General features: G+C 32.5%; 2 pseudogenes; both read left to right on the forward strand.

The window, feature by feature from the left end:
* The first annotated feature begins 4841 nt into the window (after positions 1 to 4841).
* Positions 4842 to 8439, forward strand: LOC139816441 (anaphase-promoting complex subunit 1-like; annotated as a pseudogene).
* A 3327-nt stretch (positions 8440 to 11766) lies between these two features.
* LOC139816991 (vacuolar protein sorting-associated protein 33A-like) overlaps positions 11767 to 12055 on the forward strand; it is a 5998-nt pseudogene continuing 5709 nt past the window's right edge.

Here is a 12055-nt window from a genome sequence, read left to right on the forward strand (position 1 = left end):
TCCTAGGGTGCGGTTACATGGGCTGATATTTTCCGCGTTAACGCGTAATCAGAGACATTCCGCGTTTTCTGTTAAGCGCGGGGAGCACACACTTCTGCACAACGCATAATGCGTAAGCATAAGAAAACTGATTGGTCTATTTCCTTATGCACATGTATATGGACCAATCAATTTTCTTATGCTTACGCATTATGCGTTATGCAGAAGCGTGTGCTCCCCGCTTTACGCGGAATTGAAGGTCCTTATAGTTCACATGGGCCATTTTTTCCGCGTAACGCGTATCGCGTAACCAATAAATTGCGACGTTTGATATTTCTGTTAAAACATTCTAAAAGAATGAACGATATGATTGGTTACGCGATACGCGTTACGCGGCAAATATCAGCCCATGTAACCGCACCCTAAGGGCCACTTCGACCAACGCCGATTAACTTTAATCGACGGTTAACTCAATCAGCAGTGTCACCAACAACAAGATATTTGTCGTTGTGTATGTCGTTCTTAACCAATTTTTCAAATATTATACTACTTCTCTTTAATTTGAATAAAAGTGTTTCGATTTTTATTTAAAATATCTACGAAAACGTGTTTATGTAACATGGATAGAATTATTAATTTTTTATTATTTGATGAATACGAGGATTATGATCTTCCAATAAGAAGGAATCGACGAAAACCACGTATAATCAGGCCACGTATAAATTATTTAGAAATTTTTGTTATTTTAAAAGAAAATTTGCAATATCAAAGGAAATCAAAGGAAAACTTTAACATGATATTAGAAAAAATTTATGTAGAATTACAACATAAAACTAATCGGTATGTATAAATATTTAATACAACAATTTAAAATTATATATAATATAATATATACAGGGTGTATCATTTTAAGTGATTCAGCTGAATATCTCTTAAAGTAAAAGAGATTTGAAAAAATGTTCCAGACCAAAGTTGTATGGTTTCAAAGGGCACGTAAGACGGTGTCGTTAGTTTTACCTTAAATAGTTGCTCGAAGGTCACGTAAAGGTCACCTTCAATTTTTTAAATAGAACCACCTACTTTTTATTACGTATTCTCGTAGCTTATCTCGAGGGCTTTCCAAAACACTGTAAGAAAGTATTTTTTCATTGACAACTTTTTGAATTATAAGGCTTAAAAGTTCTAGTATTTTGACATAAAATACAAAATATCTTGTAAAACATCAAGTTTGCGGTAACGTTACCTTAATACTTTTATGCACAGAATAATGAGACGAATCAATTGATATGAAAATAAAACATAGTTGCTTTTAAGAAAAAGTATGCAGATGCGTGTTGCAAATTACATATTTTTTCTTAAAGGAACTATGCTTTTTTTTACCACGTGATTCGTCTCATTATTCTATGCATAAAAGTATTGAGGTAACATTACCGCAAACTTAATGTTTTACAAGATGTTTTGTATTTTATGTCAAAATAATATAACTTTCAAGCCTTATAATTCCAAAAGTTCTCAATGAAAAAATACTTTCTTACAGTGTTTTGGAAAGCCCTCGAGATAAGCTACAAAAATACGTAATAAAAAGTAGGTGGTTCTATTTAAAAAATTGAAGGTGACCTTTACGTGACCTTCGAGCAACTATTTAAGATGAAACTAACGACACCGTCTTACGTACCCCTTGAAACCAAACAACTTTTGTCCGAAACAATTTTTCCAATCTTTTTTACTTTAAGAGATATTCAGCTGAATCACTTAAAACGATACACCCTGTATATTATATGTGTATATTATACACATATTTATTTATTTATTCAATTATATACATATAGCTGGGTGAGTTAATAATCTAATTTGTGTTGTTATAATATATAATATACTATTCACCAGAACTGAGAGAATATTAATTAAAATAAATTAAAATAAACTAATAAACTGACAGAATACATATATGCATTCCCATAGTATGTATACAATTTTTTAATGTTTTATTTTTTTATAATAAATTTATTTTGTCTTGTTTATTATATATCATATATAATTTTAAATTGTTGTATTAAATATTTATACATACCGATTAGTCTTATGTTGTAATTCAACATAAATTTTTTCTAATATCATGTTAAAGTTTTCCTTTGATATTGCAAATCTTCTTTTATTATGACAAAAATTTCTAAATAATTTATACGTGGCCTGATTATACGTGGTTTTCGTCGATTCCTTTTTACTGGAAGATCATAACCCTCGTATTTATCAAATAATAAAAAATTAATAATTCTATCCATGTTACATAAACACGTTTTCGTAGATATTTTAAATAAAAATCGAAACACCTTTATTCAAATTAAAGAGAAGTAGTATAATATTTGAAAAGATTGGTTAAGAACGACATACACATCAACGACAAATATCTTGTTGTTGGCGACACTGCTGATTAAGTTAATCGTCGATTAAAGTTAATCGGCGTTGGTCGAAGTGGCCCTAAGTGATTATTTGGCTAGTGATTAATTACTTATTTCGAGTATTAAAATAAGTACTGTAATGATTTTAATACTCAAAATATTAGTAATTAATTACTAGCCAAATAATCACTTAAGTATTAAATTTCTATAAGGGATAAATTAAATATTACTAATGTTTTTTATATTATTATTTTGACAGATGACCCATCGGAGATTACAAATTTGACATTCAACGAGAAGACAGTAATTTTAACTACTATGACCCCAGCAAACAGAATACACCGAGTGCGCAATTTGATAGCAAATTGCGCACTCGCGGTGTATTCTGTGTTTGCTGGGACAATAATATTCCTATGCTGTTTGATTATAAATTATTTACTACGATATACAGGTAAACATCATATCTTACAATTTATAAGTTTAAATTAATTTATTCTTGTATACACATATACATATATATATATATATATATATATGTTTGCATATATGTTTACAGCTTTCCGGAACTGTTTTCCGCAATCGAGATCAATGAAGATGAAGAGCCTCACCGCGAGGAAGAGCCTAGCTCACGAAGAAGAGTCTAAGCGAGGAGGAAGGTGTTCAAACTCTAAAGCGCTTGAATAAAACATAAACAATATCCTCTGCATGTGAGTGAGACAGACATATGTTTTCCAAAAAAGTGCCTAGTTCAGAACATGAAGGACTTTATAAAGACTTTTGAGAATATTCAGACTTACTCGGAGATGTTCAATAATAATGTCTTGGCAGCTAAACAGTCAGAACATCTGACGCGCCCCTTGACGTTGTTTTATGCTATGCAATTTTAAACGATGTCCCAAAAAGCAACGATTTAGTCGTTCATGTTAGGTGCGAATATCGTCGAAGAAACAACGTTGACGGGTTTGTTTCCCTCTTTGTTCACACGCGTAATTTAAGCGACTGATACAAACTAATGCTGTGTTTTATGCCGAAGAAAACGTATCGCGCGCGAAATAACACACACGAACTTGACATTTAATAGACATGTAACTTCAGACAGGAACGCAAAGAAAATTATTCTAATCGCGACGTGTCTTTACGAAACAAACTCCAAAAGATTGATTAACCAACAATGTCTGCTTATATTTATAATAATTCAAAAATCTAATTGTAGAGTCGATAATTGTCTTACGATTTAGTCGAGCATAATGGATTATAAAATTCTGCAAATTCAAGATAACCGAAGCTCCTCTTACACATCTGTTGCTGTTTTACGTCGTTTAACACGGTTGAACATATTAAATAACTTTTAATTTAATTCAACGTGTTTATTTAAAACGCAACAAACTACACATCTACTTGTAGAGTCGATTATCTTGCATCGAGCATAGTGGATTTAGGATTATAGATATAACAGGACACACATAATATGGATGTAAAATGACCATGCAGAGGTCGAAAATAACAGTTATTTTAAAAATTTTTTGTAAAAAAGTTATTGAGTAAAAATTAATTTTTATTTAAATGGAAGCAAGTTATAATTAAATTTCAAAGAAATTTCTCAAAAAATAAAATGTAAAAAAAATTTAATTTTTAATTGTTCTGACTACGAATAACCATTATGAATGATTAAAATTGTATTTTAGTTACGAATAACAATTATCGATGACGGCAATTAAATTTTGGTTATCAGTAACCAATATAAATGACCGAAATTTAATTTTGGTTATCAGTAACCATTATCGATGACCTGAATTTTATTTTGGTTACCGATAACCATAATCGACAGCGAAAATTTTTTTTTGTTACCAATAACCAATATCGACGGCAAAAATTCTTTCTGGTTACATTCAAATTTTCAATTAATAATTAGTATTCATTGACAACATAAAGAAAATTAATTATAAAACTTATACATTTTATTTTAAGCAAACAAACGGGATGAAAATATATGAAACAAAGAATAGAAAAGAAATATTAGTACAATATTTCTATTAACACTTGTATATATTATACATATATTAATATTTAATATTGAAATTCTGCATTTAATTTTACAAACATAAGTTTTTGCAAATTTTGTGCAGATAATTTGCATCGTCTGTCGTCTAGCATCACTTTAAGAGCTGAAAATGCTCTTTCTACGCTAACTTGCGTGGCAGGTACCGCATGAACAATTGTAGCTAATTTTGCTACATGTGGTATCGCATACTTTTTCTTCTTCCAGTAGATCATTAATTCGGTGTCGATGCCGATACGCTTTTCCTTGTAATTTTCGATTTCATTGTACACCGATTGGAATTCACGAGAATTATCTTCTGATTCATTATTGGAAGAAGAATCTTCTTCCATTTCTCTTATTGATTCTTCTAAGAGAGATAAAGAAGTACTACTTGTGCTTGGAATTGCTATATTATCAGTACAAGTAGCATCCACCTTTATTTCGTTAAAAGGAGAAACTCGATCATTATTTATATTTTTTAGATAATGAGGAAATTTTATTTATTTATTTTTTCTTTTTTAGAGATACTAGCTGGTCGTGCATCTAAGGTTTTTTTAACATCAGACCTTCTTGGACAGAATTACTTGGGCTATTTGATTCCGAATCGTTCGCAACTGTCTTTAGTAAGATTGGAAAAGACTAACAAACAACAACAGATCATTTTCGGGATGGTAACGAACATAATTGTGGCTAAAGATGCTATCATCAGTTTATCGGTTAGTACATATTGATGCACATACATTACAATTATTACAAAAAAACATTATATAATTTAGCATATTTCTTATTTATCTTATTTAAAATACAAAAGAAAGCATGAAATTATTTAAAACATAAGATATGTATATGATAATTGAAATAACTTAATAACTTACGTAAAAAATTATTGGCTTCTTCCAGAATTTGCACATGATAGCGATTGTGGATTTGTCAAACGTAATAGCGTTATTCACGGGAGTTACATGCGTGGGCAAATTGCACATTCTGGCATGCTTTCGAATTTTTCGGGCAACAATTACTTTTTGTCAAATAGTAATCCTAAGCTTGGATCTCCATTTCCGAGACGAAGTTCCTTGATTTCTCAGAGCTGCACAGCCTCGCACAAAATTAAATCGAAGAAGCTTTTACATCTACTGAGTCCCGTAGGTGGTAATTGTGCTCGTCCGCCGATACTGTTGGAAAATTAATTACTGATGCGGACACAAACTTTCTCGGTTTGAAAGAAACTGTAGGCAATGAGGTAACCGTAGAATGCGGAAATAAGCAATATTTCCGTATAACGTTACCTGTTTCCAGTACATCGCCTTTAGGTAAGTACATGAAATCTGAAAAAGATTTTATTGATATATAAGTATAACTAATAAGTTTATTACAAGAATTGCAAATAATTTAAATTAGTTATTTGTACACACGTATTATAATTAGTTTAGATAACATTTTTTTTTACAGTCACTAAATGTTTACATACGTTAATTACGAAGCGTTCTTCGAAAAGATTTAGCAATGCAATTGCTGATTAAATGGTACGGCGCTAGAAATGCTCCAGGCCCACAAGATCACTTTTCGCCGGCGCAAGAATGGGATCTCTTTCTAATAGTTCTGTTCACATTATTGGGATATGATATAGAAAAATTACGTCTGATGCGAAACAACGAAAAGGATCAGTGTACAGAACGTAACAGCCCTATGGTGCTACCCAAAAAGCAAAAGACTAGCAATTGTGGATCTACGGATGATTGGTTGTACATATTAAATTCGAACGAATATAAAAATTCTCGAACTTTTGCCTTGAATGTGCTGAAGGGTCAGAAGATATCAAACTTTCTCCGCACGACGTCTCAAAATGCAGAATCGAGTAACGTGTTGGAAAAATAAATGTATCAAGCCGTCCTGTTTCCACATTTTCCACTAATTTTATTTTCTTTTCATCTCTTGTACGAAGAATTGAAATTAAACAGCGTTATATCTCTCTCGGAAAGTCTGCCGTTGCTCGGGTAGTTATTGTATCAATTAAGCATATAGATCTGAAATTCGAGATGTACGCTTATCATTACTTCCTTGATTCACCCTCGTTGTCGTATCTAAAAGTCCATGAAATCTCAAATCAACGATTCAGACCTGCAGAAAATAGCAATTCCAAGTTACATGCCTCGGAAACCACCAGGCATATTTGAAACGTTAAATATCATGTTAGATGGAGTAGATGTAACTGCATTCCCGTAATTAAGCCATGTTAATCCAAGAACGAGAAATATAGTGTATCTAATCGCGCTTATATAGCAAATGAAAATCGTGTTGATGTAATTGAAATAGAGAAATATATCAAATTAATTGTACCTGCTGGAAATCGTATTGATCTTCAAGAAAGCGGAAACAAAACTGCATGACAAAGAGATACTGAAGAAATTGGAGAAACCCACAACGGATAGGATAATATTATATCACGAGATGGGTATGATCACGCTGCAGCAAGTTATCGAGTATTATGGAAATTATCCCTTTCCCAAAGATATAAAACAATATTTTAATCCTAGGTATGAGAAAAGAAGACCTCGAGACATTGCCACCTGCGGTATCCTTGATGACAAAAGACATTATGCACAGATGTAGAGAAAGTCTACCGTCGAATTGGCCTATCCAGCTAGGTGTACGAACTCATATATAGATCGCCAAGACCTAGCCGTGTTAGATAGGCATTTAAAATCATCATCGATATATTGCAATCTGATGGCGAAACGAGGTATTACGCGATAAAGGATGAACAAGACGACGGCATGGAATTTGATGATATGGTATATGATCATAAGATTTTTTTGCATTTCTTCTCATGCATATAATGCTCTGCAATATTATTTATAATCTATGTTAGATATAGGTACATATACTTTTTACAATGCTTATAACTCGCACTCTGTTTCATTCGATAGATATTAAAGTTACGATTTAGTAAGGATCATAAAATTGCTGAGGTGCGAAGGTTGCTTAATTCCTCAAAACCAATGAGGATAGCGATAGTTCAAAGATCGAACGTAAGCGATCACGAGTTTATAGAGGAGCAGGAAAGGCACTTGCTCATGTTATGCACGAGAACAATGGCCTGTGGCTATAGAGGCACGTTTACATTGAGAACTTCCACCCCGATGATAATGGAGCAATTACCCATTCCACGATTGTGTTTAACTGGTATGATTACGTATCACGGTTTGAATTAATTTTTTAAATTGTATAATTGTTTTAATCGTTTTCATTAGGCAAAGCACCGCCCCGTGGAACGACCGTTGAGTTAACTCACATAGACGTTCCGCCAAACATGAATCTGTGGCCGCTGTTTCATAACGGCATAGCTGCGGGCCTGTGTATTCATCCGGATTCTGCGAACATGATACTCGACATGGATAGTGTACAATAAACAGCAACAGGATGAATACGGGGTAGAACACTCAGGATTTCTGATGGCTCTCGGTTTAAACGGACATCTGAAGAACTTAGCTCCTTTAAGTACATACGAGTATCTAGCCGATTGTCACGAAGCTACTTAAGTTAGTGATATAGACCAGCCCAGAAAAAGAAAGAAAAATCCGAAATATAATGTCACAGAGTCATCCGAATCCGAAGATAAATGTAATACTCACACTGTTAAGAAGAGCAGGAATAATAAATTGAGAGATCAGTCTAGCGATAGTGAAAATGAAGAAATGGAAGAAAAAGCTGTTCGGGCAAAAGTTGCAGCATTACTAGCCAAGAGAAATAATATAAAATCGCAAGTTTCTCAAAACAAGGCTAACAAGGAGGTTTCCATGGTTACCAAATCCAAAAATTTAATTAAAACACTCGATTTAGAACAGAACCGTTCTGTTGGTTTAAATGATACTATAGGAAGTGACCCACGTTCTAAAAAAACATATAATCTGACAGATGTTTCGCATGCAACAACAGAAGCAATAACCCCTAGTACCCCTGCTTCGTTTCCTCTGCAATTTCACCGACAATATGATGATAAAATGAATATAGATAGAATGAAAGAACAACTTTTGTTAGGTAAATAATTTTCTAAGCTTTAAATTAGTCAGTACAAGAAAGTATTGACTGCTACATTAATTTATTTTTTGTATACGTCTGTAGGAAATGATTCTCAACAGTCAGAATTTGTTTTACCATCCAGTCCAGAAATTATACAAGAAGAAAGTAGAGAAGAAATTAATGCTACAACAGATAATAAATATGGGAGCATAAATATCTCGCAGAAATTAAGTCAGTCTTCTGACTTAAGTGATGAACAAAGAAAATAATTACTTCTGTCACAGATCAACCTACAGGTAAATATAATTGTACAGGATGTTTCTAAACAATAACATTTACAGATTGTTAGAAGATAACTAAGCAAGTTTCTCAAATACGTACTCTCCGAAACTCTCGTGTTTCACTACTGAAAAGCAAAAAAGTTATATTAGCAGCAGTTTTTTGATAAGTAGTCTTAAGCTATAACAGATTTCTAAACATTTTATGTATTTTTTTCATGAGATTATTCTTGAGATAACAAACATCTTTTATATCATTCAGTTCTTTGAAAAATAAGTAATTGAAACAAAGCTTTATAACACATCTGGCAATGCTATGCACATACATTTATACTACAGCTATTTATTTATTTCATCAATAGTATAATTTTATTTATATGCTGTCTATAACTTGAGATAAAAAATATAAGTTAGACATGAATATAAAAAATATTACTTACAAAAGGAGTTATTACTCTTTACAAATTAAACACATTTTCTATAATTCAATCAGTAATTGTATATTTATTATTTCTGTACAAGTAATCTTATTTTTGATATTTTATGTATTTACACTCAGGTGTTAAATCTGTATCCAGTGGAAAGCATTCCAAAGAAAATAGATCTTATGATGCAAACTGTAAAAATTTACTTACAAAATCGGTTTCTCCTTTTTCCAGTAAGCACCAATCATCAAGTAAGCATTTATATATGTATATTCCGTCCAACAAAAAATCGATCACAGAGATTGGACGAAAACTCGTATGTTTTGCGCAGGTGTCTGTCTATAGAACGTCTAGAAAGCCCTCCTCTACAGCGAACGTGCCATATTTACGTATATGGTATTTAGTAGCGCGACACGCTCTCCCTACTTTACTTTGCCTATATTCAAAACGTGATCGATCTTTCGTTGGATTGAGAATATTTTTTACATTACATTAATAATTTGTTTGCATTAATTAGGTGATAACACTGATGCTGCCATAAAAATAATTAAGACAGAGTTACTTCAAGAAATAAGTAGTAAACTTGATTTTGTAATGATGAACACAACAAAAATACTTACCTACTTAGCACCAGAGGAAAGTCTTCTTTTAAGACCAGATAACCTTCCAGCGCTTCCTCTGAAGTCAGTTGATGAATATGATAAGTTTGAAGAGTTTTTAAATGATGGCACGAATTTCTCAACAGTGGTACGTTTGAACTAGATAGAATTATTTGTTACATTTATGATTTTGTTCTTTGTACTAAAATATGTGACATTTAGGTACAATATTTTGCGGGCCGTATGGTTAGTCAAGGTAGTGACTGGCAAAGTGCTGTATACCTAGTATCGAAACTGCTAATAAGTAACAAATTAGCAAGAGCATTAAGTTGGGTAGGTACCAAAGACACCAAGATCGCACTAGCAAACAGTAAAATTATGGACGCTATTTCCTGTGAGTACAATTCTATATAAATTACCGTCTTTTACTAAAATATAGTAGATAAAAAATGAATAATAAGTTAAAATTGTAGGCGCTGTTCTGAAAAACCATCCCAAAAGTGACTTAAAACTAGTGAAGTTAAAAATACAAAGATGGCTTTATACGGGAAACCAAAGAAAAATTTAATTATTTTTTCAAATTTTTCTAGTCATGAGAGAATTACTTGCCTTTGTGATATTTAATGTTAAGGCTCCTGGGTTTCTCCCGTCATTATGTGAGATCGTGACGTCAGAGGCTAGAAATGACACGCTGAGAATTCGATTTTGCGTGCCATTTCCAAATAAAAAAATATTTGCGTAAAATAACATTTTAGATCATTTTAGCACATTTCAAAAATACCCTGAAAACTATTCCATTCCCTTGACAGTTAATAAACAGCCGTAAAATAAATATAATACAAAGCCTAATAGTTATGCGACTGCGTTTATATAAGCCTACATTCATATTACATTTTTTTATTTACTCCTATTTATTAATTGTCAAAGAAAAGAAATATTTTCGAAGTATTATTGAAGTATGCTGAAATGATCTGAAGTGTTATTTTATGCAAATATCTTTTTATTTGGAAATGCACTCAAGAATTCTTAGCGTGTGCAGATTTCTCGTCTCTGACGTCACGATCTCAATGATGACGGAAAAAGACCAGAGGCCAATCAACGAGAATTTTATTTTTTTTTTATTTTTAATGTTATGAAACCATGACAAAAAACTTTTATTTTGACTGTGAAATAATACCATGCAATAATACCGTGCAATAATAAAATGTATAAATACATTTATTTTTGTTCAGGTATTAGATAAGTTCTAAAAGTTATTTTGTGTTATATGTATAGTACAGAATACTCATTAATGCTTTCCTAATAGCTGTGTTCTGGAGATTTCTATAGTGCACGTTACATGTACTATTGCCTTCAGGTGGAAGGCATTAATGACGCCGTCTGTACATTTTAGTACACGTATTTAGTACATTTAATTGTTCTTAAAATCTTCAATAATTACCAAAGATTATTTTGTTTTATGTTTTATGTTTTTTTATCAAATTGTATTAAGCCGAAATGCACCAATGTCGCATAACTTCAGTTCAACTCAATCTTCGTCTCTTTCTAAGAGGAACAGTTAGTCTAACTGTTTTCCTTAGAAACAGACGAAGAGTGAAGTGAATTAAGCTAAGGTTAAAGTTATGCGACGTTGATGCAACCATGCCTTAGTATTTAATTTTTCTTAAGATTTAGAATAGCTTCGTCTCTGTAAGACATATTTTTATATAATAAAGAAGTCTCACATGTAATTATATATTCCTTACATGTTGTCCTCTATTATGCTTATTTAATATTACTCCAATCCACACTTCTAATGTATAACATCCAATTATACCTGCCTTGTAAAAAAAGGTCATTTTTACGTCATCTTGATGTCAAGATGATGTCAAGATTATATGCTCCTATAAACGGGCCATTTTGACGTCACGATGACGCGTAAAAAATGATTACAAAATGATGTCATTTTGATATTTTCGTGACTGATTTGTTCTACTTGGGAGCGTTGGACTTTTGCTGGGCTTATCAGCGACGCATCGTGGCATGATGAACGTATCTATGACTAAATTATTATCGTTACACGTGGAAACGCTCCTACCACCAACGAGTATCAAATTAAATGTACAACAGAATGTCCAAGTAGCGGCGCTAATGGGAGTTGGCCTTGTGTATCAAGGAACTGCGCACAGACCCCACACAGCACAGGATATTTTGAGGGACATTTGTGCATCCGCTGGATATCCACCGGATATTAAATATCCACTGGATATCCACCGGTTATTGAGATATCCCACTTTATCTGTAGGACGACCCTCAGATAAAGTGTGCTGTGTGG

Source organism: Temnothorax longispinosus, chromosome 7 (genome assembly GCF_030848805.1).
Source record: "Temnothorax longispinosus isolate EJ_2023e chromosome 7, Tlon_JGU_v1, whole genome shotgun sequence".
NCBI lineage: Eukaryota > Metazoa > Arthropoda > Insecta > Hymenoptera > Formicidae > Temnothorax > Temnothorax longispinosus.